General features: G+C 44.4%; 1 protein-coding gene across 1 annotated transcript in view; it reads right to left on the bottom strand.

Annotated features, from left to right (window-relative positions):
* Window positions 1-10,698, bottom strand: part of LOC147027525 (uncharacterized) — a 73,032-nt gene that overhangs the window by 19,606 nt on the left and 42,728 nt on the right. Inside the window, exon 4 of the transcript XR_015057079.1 lies at window positions 1,474-1,505. The gene's annotated coding sequence lies outside the window, so the exon portion shown is untranslated. The remainder of the gene's footprint in view (window positions 1-1,473; window positions 1,506-10,698) is intronic.

Here is a 10,698-nt window from a genome sequence, read left to right as displayed (position 1 = left end):
TATATATATATATATATATATATATATATATATATATATATATATATATATATATATATATATATATATATATATACATGTGTATATATTACATACAAACATATATTTATATCTTCTTCTTCTTCCGGCTGCTCCCGTTCAGGGTTGCCACAGCGGATCATCCATTATGATCCGCATAATGATTTGGCACAGGTTTTACACCGGATGCCCTTCCTGACGCAACCCTGGTCGCCTCTTACGACACAGGGATATGGTACACCTATTTTAAATGGGGCATACACCGGGCCCAGTACACTGGTACTCACTTTGCCGACCTCAGAAGGATGACAGGCTGAGTCAACCTCCTGGTGTGTATTAAATCAAGCGGCCAACGGGGCTTGAACTCAGGACCTTTTGGATCCCATGCTGCTACCCGAACCACTACGCCAACAACATCTTTACGTGTAAAAGCTTTACGCAAGTAAACAAATTCCTGAGCGCATAACTTTCACAAATATTCTGATGAAAAAACATCACTTTTAACTGTATATTGTGCCTTTCTTGGATCCCAAGTTCAAATCCCACTCGGCTGTTGAATTAATACCAGGTGGGGTTTACTCTGCCTGTCACCCTTCCGAAGTCGGCAAAATGAGTGCCACCTTGCTGGTATCCTGCGTCGGAGTGGCGACCCATCCAGGATTGTGCCCAATAGACAAGGAGACTGCTTAGGCAGCAACAACGCTCTGCATAGAGTATGGTCCCAATGGATGGATGGATGGATTGTGCCTTTATCACCTCCGCCACCGAAGTTGGATGGAGGTTATGTTTTCACCCCTATCTGTCTGTTTGTCTGTTTGTTTGTGAACAGGATATCTCAAAAGGTTGTGGACAGATTGGGTATGTAACAGAGGAATTGATTCGATTTTGGTGAAGATCAGGATCAGAGATTTTGTTCAAGTGATTCTTCACCATTGAGTGATCGGACTAAAACGACGTACAGTATCGCACGACATCTTTCAAAGTTGTGGACGGATTCGGACGAAACTTGGTGGATGAGTTGGTTAGGTAACAAGAACAAGCTGATAAAATTATAGTTCAGGTTCGAATCCAGATTCGGGCTATCAGTGGGATACAAAACATAAACTGATCAGCTTGGTGGAGGTATATGTGCTCTACCCAAGTGCTCTTCCAATTTGGTGAGTGTCTTCTTCATAGTTTATTTTGACAAGTCGCTTGTGGTGTTTAGTTTCATAATCTCTCAGTTGTTTCCAGTAATTAAGACAATACAATTACAGCGGTGTCATCGCCGGTTCTCAATTCAACCACAATTTGCCATGACAAATAATGTCGAAGGACAAACACTCCAAAGAGTTGGCCTTCACCTGGAAAACCCTGTTTTCCGTTTTCCCATTCACAACCGCCTTTCGCTTTATCACGTGCAACAGGATTTCACGACATCAGTTACAATGGCGGTTCACAACATGGCACACTTACCAAAGGTATCGTTCGTTCGCCTCGCAGCACTCCTGCAACACATCAACAATTAAAACAACCTCAGCTTCGATATCTCCACACCATTCAATTTCGTCTTCTTCAGGCCACACATATTCACATAAGACATTGATCTCATCACAACATCAATAAACCTGAACTTCCCTTCTGACTACAAGGCACAACCAGGGTCAGTAATAGATGAATATCTATCGTGGGTATCTCGTTGCCAGAGTCTTGTGAACACCCCATGCTTGTTAACCCGTGTAGAACATGGCAGGTTGGATCTAGGATAAAGAGTCCATTTTGAGATAGAGGATATTCGTTGTCCCCTCCAAAAAAAAAAATACCTCCTGAAGATGGCAAAGTAAGACTGATCAAAAATAAGGGCTGTGGAAGTTAATTAGCATCTATCATTGTCCTCTTCCATGAAGATTCCTTCATTCAGAGGGTGGACCTTTCAAGACCCGTCGACGTGATTGCTTTTTCATAGATGAAAGCGTTTCCGAAATGGTTTCAGCCAAAAGCTCCTTTCATATCCTGTGCAGTTTGTAAATAGGGATCACGCGTAAAACCAAGCTGATCACCAAACTTTTGTACCTTCTCTCGTACAATCGTATCTCAGAGCCATTTTCAGCTCGGACCAAATGCCTTTGATGGTGTACGCGCCATTAGTGTCTGTGCTAAGCAGGCGTATATAGGAGATGGCGCATGATATCGAGCCTGTTTAGGCTGGGCTTCGCCTCAAAGGTCGCATCGCTGGCGGCAGCCGGGCCAGGCAAACTGCCAGATTGCCCGTAAAGATAGCCCCTTTATTACCGCATTATATTACTTTCAAAAGAACTACTTCGCTGTCACTTTTATGTCCCAAACCCAGTGCAGTTAAAAAAAAAAACTTCAGCGTATAAAGCAGAAAGACTAAGCGATCCTAATAGCAACATGCAGATTTGACTCAAAAATTACGCATTACCACCACGCTGGAGTGAAAATATTAGGACGATGTTCAGGATTTTCCGCTGCTGCGCCCTAATGAGAATTTTCTTTTTCTCCGATGATAACTGACCCGCGCGGTAGGAGAAGGTCTTCCTCCCCCGAAGAAATGTTTAATGACGACTCCTTGATCGCTTTCAATTACAAGACACGATCATTGCCATACGGTAAAGGTTACTTTCAGGGTAAAATCTGTGTTTGAAGGAATGTGGATCCGACTCATATCGGATAAATATACAAGGTACACACCTGTATATACGTTGGACGTTCAAAAAGTTATCGGACTGAGATATTCACATTATTCGAAGACACAGAAAGTGTTGTGTATCTTCTCCAACAAGTTGAGTACAGTTAAGTGTGACCACTCCTCATTTTCATAAATGCCAAGGTGAGCCAATGAAAAAAGAAGCCAAGACTTCACAAGGTTTCGGAAAAGCGATGATAATAGAAAACCTATACGCCAAGAAAACCTCGAGAAAACCAAGACGCCAAGGTGAACAACGAATAGCCAAGATCTTGTGAAAAAGCCAAGGAGTGGTCACACTGGTTGAGTATCCGGTCAGGTTATTTAGACTTGAGTAAACTATCAAGATTGATGTTGAAAGCTGTAGCAAAAATTAACCTGGGAGCATACAATGGCAATATTGGGCCAAATGGCCAAATTTCCTCGTTTGAAGTCAGTTTCTCCTCAATATCTTCTTGTCGGTTTTTTTTTTTCTATGATTTTTTAGATGTACACATACATACATAGAGAAAATTGCCCTGCGGGGGGAGGGGGGTGATGCTCAAACCATTATGCCACTGGTTTAAATATACTTATATATCCTGAAACTTTTTGAACACCCTGTATAGCATCTATACTTGAATTTGTCCAGTGTACTGTGCAGTACGCCCACCAAGTCCCCACCCCCATACACCCCCTTTAAACCCTGATTATTTTAATGTTGTGAACAAACTTTAGGACATCATGTGCGATGAAGATTGTGGTCACGTTTCATCAGAATTGTGTGTGTGTGGTTTTGGAGAAGAAAGCAAATACATATTTTGGGGGGCAACCCCCCCACAGACACCCTTTCGGCCTGATTTTTTTAATGCCATGAATAAACTTTGGTACATCACCGGTGATGAAGGCTGCGGTCAAGTTTCATCGAAATTGTGGTTGTGGTTTCAGAGAAGAAAGGAAACACAATTTTTTTGAGGGGGGGAGGAAACCCCCCTGTAGACCTCTATAACCCCCAATTTTTAATGTCATGAACCAACTTTAGTGCATCATAAGTGATGGAGGTTGCGGTCAAGTTTCAACAAACTCATGTGTGTAGTTTCAGAGAAGTTGAAAATGTTTGTGGACGGATGGACAACGTGCCATCCCATAAGCTCCCCGGAACTACGTTCCAGGTGAGCAAAAAATGTATGGGTCCCCAAGGATCGTTTTTATGCAAATGACTGTCACGTACAACAGGGTTGGCTTGTTGGTCCTGAATCGTCTTAGTGAGTACACAAATCAAACTGTGCATGATGACATGTATAGTATGATCTGGACATGTCATCTGATCATACTGTACATGTCATCAAGTACAGTATGATCATTACAGTAAACCCTCACTATTCACGGATTTACCACTTATGGTTTCGACGATTCGCAGGGAATTTTTTGGAGTAATATTTCCCATCCGTGGCCCTCGGCTATTCACGGTCGCATCACTACGGTAGTAGTGCACAGCGAATATACTCGCTGCTTGATGCCACGCCCTCTCTGCCTTTCTTCTTCATGCCACAAACATTGCTTTGTGATAAAAATTTCGACATGTGTGATTATTTTTTTTAAATTGAGAATTATAAATACGAGTACGTGCCCGTAAAAAAAAAAAAAAAAAAAATTATAAATAAATATTCAAACCGCGAGCAACAAACAACAACCACACAGGCCGTTTCTTCGCTCTCGCGTGCCCACACGTGCGTGGCCCGGAAGTTCGCATATTATTCGCAGTTACGATTACACTGTATTCGCAATTTAGTTTTAATACCCAATTATTCAATTAGCGCCAACGTATTTTACCTTTTCGCAATGTCGTGGCAAGGAAAAACAAAAAGAGAAGAGAAGAGAAGAGAGAGAAAAAAAATTTTACTTCCTGGTTCGGAGCATACCAGCACTCTGATGTTACCGTCTAATATGAACTTATGCACCGTCTAATATGAAAATATATGCACCGTCTAACAATAAATTTATGCACCGTCTAATATGAAAACGATCATAACTTGGGGCATTGTGTTTATCTATAAATGCGCATAAGAAATCGAGAAGTTATTAGAATACACGAAGTCATCATTATCCGGAAGCCCGTACGTTGTAACCCGTAATGGGGAACGCGGCTGTGCTTCCCTTCCCCATCGGCCACGCCCACTCAACAACGTGTCTTGTCATTGGTTTGGTAAATAAATGGCCATAACTTGGGAAGCACTTGTCCGATTAATATCAAACCTTGAAAAGGCACATCCTCAGATCCCCAGCAATATATCTGGCAAGTTTCTGTTAGATTGGACCAGTGGTTGTCGAGAAACAGCGGTCACAGACACACAGACACAGACACACAGACACACAGACAGACACAGACAGACACAGACATAGACACAGACACAGACACACACACAGACACACACTGCTGGAATTATAGATCGATATTTGTGCAAATATTGTTTGTTTCATTTCAAAGCACGAGATACTTGGGTTGCAGAGGACCCATTTCATGAATTAATGCAAGTAACATATGCCAGGCATTAAAGGGTTAAAGATGTTCTCCCCCCCCCCTCCCCTCTCTCCCTTCCTCATCGCTCTCCTCACCGCTCCCCCCTCTCCCTTCCTCGTCCCTCTCCTCACCGCTCCCCCCATCTCTCTCCTCACACTCCCTCCCTCCCAGAGTGTATAGCAACATGTGGTGAGGCATCACTCTCATCACCCACTTGTTTGCTCTCCCCTCCACCTCCTCCCCTCCTCTGTCTCATCCCCCCCCACCCCATCTCTCTCCCCTCCTCTCTCTCCCACCTTCCTTTCTCTTTCTCTCGTTACCACCCCTCTCCTCGTATCCCTTCCTCCCCGGAGTGTGTTGCAACATGTGGTGAGGCATCACTCTCTCTCCTCTCCTCTCCTGTGCTGTGAGATGTGGTGATACCATCTCTGACTTACTTCCAGTTGTTACTGGAGTTTGTCAGGGGTGTGTACTGGCACCCACACTTTTCAGCACTTGTATAGACTGAATTCGGGGGAGGATGTCGGAGAGATCAAGCTGCGGTGCATCGTTCGGGAATGTCAAGATCTCTGACCTTGATTTTACAGATGATGCAGTCATCTTTGCGGAGATTCTGGTTATCCTTTTGGGGGTCCTCGAGGCGCTGAATGAGGAGTCAGAACGGCTGGGATTACGGGTTTGCTGGGTCAAAACTAAGATCCAGGCTTTCAATGACATCTTGGATGGTGCTATCTTGTCTGTACCTGTTTGTGGTGAGGATGTTGAGGCTCCCTTGTGCTAATGAAATCGCTTCCCCCCCCCCTTAAACTATGTAGGCAAAGATGGGGGCATAGGGTAAACTGGGAGGAGAGCCTTGTCCCCAAAAAGGCCGATGGAAAGGGAGAGGGGGAGATGTGAGGCAAATTCCTACAGTGTCGCCCATGAGCATTGGCGGAAGGATTGGCACCGAGACGGTTAGGAAGGGGTCGGTCTCGTGGAAAGCCCGTGGAGAGTGTACAGCAGCACTGGATGTGGAAACCAAGGCTGCAGGTCTCCATGGAATCCCACAGGGGCCAGAAGGGATAAAATTCGAGCACAGAGATGGAAATAGGTAAGCTGACAGAGATACATAGGAAAAGAGGGACTTGGAAGACTTAAAATTGATGTTTTAAATTGTAAAGAAAAAGGTAATTGGAGGTAAAACCTTAAATTGCAGATGGTTAGATTTTATTTTGAGGACTTTTAGAGTAGCATGCCTTTCTCCATAAGGAATGAATGGAAGAATGGATATTGAGATGGGAGTGATGTGAGTGAGGTGCACGGACTAAAATTATAGTAATTGATGATTGTATGACATGTTGTGAAGGGGGTGTGAATGTGAAGGGGAAGCACACCCTTGCCCCTCCCCCCAATCCCTCTGTGGAGATGAATTCCCATGTAAGAGATAGTATAGGGTAGGTAGAGGGTATTTTGGAATATAGATTTTGGAATTCAGCTGTTTTGGAATGTGGATGCAGTTCGGTGTTGGTGCTGAGAGAAGCAAAGTTGAAATTTAAAAGATTCAAAAATGGAGTTGAAGGGCTGGAAGTGTGGTTCGAGAGCGAGTCACAGCTCAAGGAGAAGGACACCCTGGGTGCTGGGGGCGCACTGGTCTGACGCAGGCCTTGGGTGCCATGAGGGGCAGGTAATTTGTTGAGGTACGCCTTGGAAGCCAGAGGAAACCCGAGGTGTTACGTGCCAGAGAGTGCACCTGTAGAGGCAACCAGTGAGGGCTCCCCAGAATTTCGTTAGAGCAAGGGAACTTGCAAGGTGGCCCCCAGCAGCTCGGGGGTCCATCCATCCATTGGGACCATACTCTGCACAGAATGTCGGTGCTGCCGAAGCAGTCTCCTGGGCTATTGGGCACAAACCTGGACAGGTCACTACTCCAACAGAGGATACTCAAATGGCTCAATCATCCCAGCAAGCTAGTACTCATTTTGCTGACCTCGGAAGGATGACAGGCTGAGTAAACCCCACCTGGTATTAATTCAACAGCGGAGCAGGATTTGAACTCGGGACCCTAGGATCTAAAACACACTACCCAAACCATTAAGCCAACACCAGGCATATAGCTCGGGGGTGCAGCGCCAGAGAGCAGGTAAAGTGATCCTGCAGAGAGGACCTCACTGCCCAGTCATGAGATTCTGCAATGGCACAGAGAGGAAATTTGAAATTGTTAGTTTAGGGGAAGGCAAGCCCCACATCGAGTCTCTCTGCCAGTGAGCCAGGAAAGTCAACACCACCTCATCCTATTAGTCACTGCATGTGCCTTGATTTCCTCCAAGCAGATGATAGATATAAGGATTATGAGCCCATGAGTGACAGTTTAGCTTAGAAGGTCAGGAGCTTGGTATCGGAGGGAGGAATTAGTAGAGCAGGTAGGGATAGGATAGGTTAGGCCCGAACTCCAGCTGTCCTTCCTGCTGCCACTACTGATGACAGCAACACCATCTGCTGCTGCAGGTCCTTTTGCCTGCCATGACGCCAACTGTTTGGCTGCTGGCCATCCAGCCAAGGCCACTTGTGAGTCATGCCTTGTTTTCTTGTTGGGCCGTAAAGGCCAAGAAGACTCATTTGTGCCATTTTTCACAGGGCTGTGTGTTTGGGCCAAGAAACTCACCACAGGCCACATGAGCCACTGATTAGGCCTACTGCTGAATACTGTTGTGTGCAGATCGGCCATGAGGCCACCAAGGACACTTAAGGTGCAGGGGTTCACTGCATGGTGTTAAGAAATGTGGTGCTCCAGAGGAGAACTGAACTGGTGAGCTCTTTGTTGAGCAGAATAAGAAGATACCCCTCCTGGCAAACTCACCCCTCCCAACCACACTGTATATCGTAAAAATAATTGCCGATATAGAGTATAAGTATATGCAGTATTGAGAGCATGTGTAGGGATAGCAGATCAATACACGAGACAAGAGATTAACGTTTTGATTGTTGTATGCAAGCGTGGACCAGGATGGAGAGTTGTTTGTGCAGTAAGTGGAGTTAGACCCAAATGTTGCTTCCACCTCTGAGAGCAGACTTTGGAAAGTCTAAAGGAGGAAGGTGTGGGTTGTGTTGCAGAAATGGCTTCTAGGGGTTATGATTGCATAGCTTAGCAATAGTTATTTCCATTGTACATGTTTAGCCTAAGCATCAGGGAATAGGGATGAATAGAGGAATGAACAGAGCATCTGCCTAATAGGCCAAGCCTATGCAACGATTTAGGCAGAAGAATCTTTCTAAAATCTAAATTGTTCCTGGCTGCTCCCAGAACTGTTTTGTACACCACAGAGAGCTTAATGTGTGGCAGGCATTTCCTGTTGGTCAGGACACATGCATCAATAGCTCCTGTGGCACTTGCTTCCTGGAAGCCATTCCAGTGATGGGGTCTGATCTCGACTTAATATCTTCTTGGGATTGACCAGTTCACTTCAGGAAGGCGATTCTGCTCCTCACTCATTGGGACCTACTCCTATTGACGAGTGGTCCAGTTGTACGATCATCCATTCTGACTCTTCCGGATTAGGATATGTGTGTGTGTGTGTGTGTGTGTGTGTGTGTGTGTGTGTGTGTGTGTGTGTGTGTGTGTGTGTGTGTGCGTGCGTGTGTGTGTGTGTGTGCGTGTGTGTGTGCGCGTGCGCGCGCTTTATTGACCATGTACTTCAGCCTTCGGGCTTAGGTGCGTGTGTATGCTCATGGAACAGTCTTGTTGGACTGTGTACTTTAGCCATGGGATTAAAGTACATGTCTCAAGTTCTGTTTAAATCTCCGATCTTTTTAAACATGTTTTTATTTTTATTTTTTTCAAAAGGGGCATCCTTTGTAAAGGCCGTCACACCTTGACGATTTAGCCAGCGTATGCCGACGTATGAAAAATTTGTCTAAAACGCTGGCACACATCGAATACGTTATGGGTAAGTTTTGTATACGTTAAGAGCACGCTGAAGCACGCTGGTATACGTCGTAGTACACTGATATACGTCGTAGTACGCTGGCATACGTCGTCGTACGCCGAGCTGTTAGACAAATTTTCCATGCTTGAAATTTCCCGACGTATGCAAGCGTATGACTCACACGTTCTGCATAACACTGGCCATAAGTTGCAGGCACGTTACACGATCGTTGACACACATTACTTGTAAGTTACTCAAAAGTTGAAACACGTCGAGGTAATGTTTAGCGTACCCGAAATTTATTTCTAACCTATGAGTAACGTGTTGTAGGCACGTTACACGATCGTTGACACACGTTACTTGTAAGTTACTCAAAAGTTGAAACACGTCGAGGTAATGTTTAGCGTACCCAAAACTTATTTCTAACCTATGAGTAACGTGTTGTAGGCACGTTATGCGATCGTTGACACACGTCGACATACGTTGCTCATAAGTCAAAACACGTTAAGGTAATGGTTAGCGTCAGTGTTCCATACTCCCTGTTATTTTTTGTTTTTTTTCTCAATTTTTTTTTTTTCGGTATGACGGTGATGTTGACACTTCGATTTCTAGTGCGGCTATAATATAATATAATTAAAAGGCTGCCGCTCAACGATTTAAATCATAACCGTCATAGCGAAGAAAAAAAAAACCAGGGAGTCTGGAACACTGACGCTAACCATTACCTTGACGCGTTTCGACTTATGAGTAACGTACAAGTAACGTGTGTCGACGTACATCAACGATCACATAGCGTGCCTACAACTTATGCCAGCGTATGCAGAATGTGTCATACGTCGAGTACGTCGATAAATTTTCAACATGCTGAAAACTTCTCGACGTACTCGGCATACAATGACGTATGCCAGCATACTACGACGTATGCCAGCGTGCTCTTAACGTATACAAAACTTACCCATAACGTATTCGACGTGTGCCAGCTTGGTTCAGCAAATTTTTCATACATCGGCATACGCTGGCTAAAACGTCAAGGTGTGACAGCGGCTTCACACTTCGATGTCTAGTGCGGTTATGATTTGAATCGTCGAGCCGCAGCCTATGAATAGCCTACGCCACGTGATCATCGGCGATACGCTGCCATGCGTTATGCACAAGTTAAACTAACGTTGGGCATAGGTTGTGAACACCGACAACACGCTCAGCATTCGTTAGTATAAGTTATCTATATGTGATTAAAATGTTCTGTGTACGTTACTAATACATTATGCATACGTCCAACACGTTACTATACGCCCAAAACTTAAAAAAAAAACATCAATAGTTCAGCATACGCCAGCGTTTTACATACATTTTGAGACCTTGCCATACGCTGGCTAAAAGATCAAGGTGTGCCAGCCCCTTAATGTACAGATTTTGATGAAAAATAAATAATTAAATGTTGTTAGGACGTGATAAGAACTCGGGATCTCTTGTATATGAAGCAGTGGTTAAATTAGGTTGGAACACACAGTGTGCTCTCTTTCTTCAATGGATAGTTCACAATCACGATGCATTAAAGAACCAAACCAACAAAAGATATTACCAACAACACG

Source organism: Eptatretus burgeri, chromosome 4, assembly GCF_056783735.1.
Source record: "Eptatretus burgeri isolate ZD-2024b chromosome 4, Ebu_testis_v1, whole genome shotgun sequence".
Lineage (NCBI taxonomy): Eukaryota > Metazoa > Chordata > Myxini > Myxiniformes > Myxinidae > Eptatretus > Eptatretus burgeri.
Note: the sequence above shows the minus strand (reverse complement) of the source record. Positions and strands in the feature narration are given on the sequence as shown.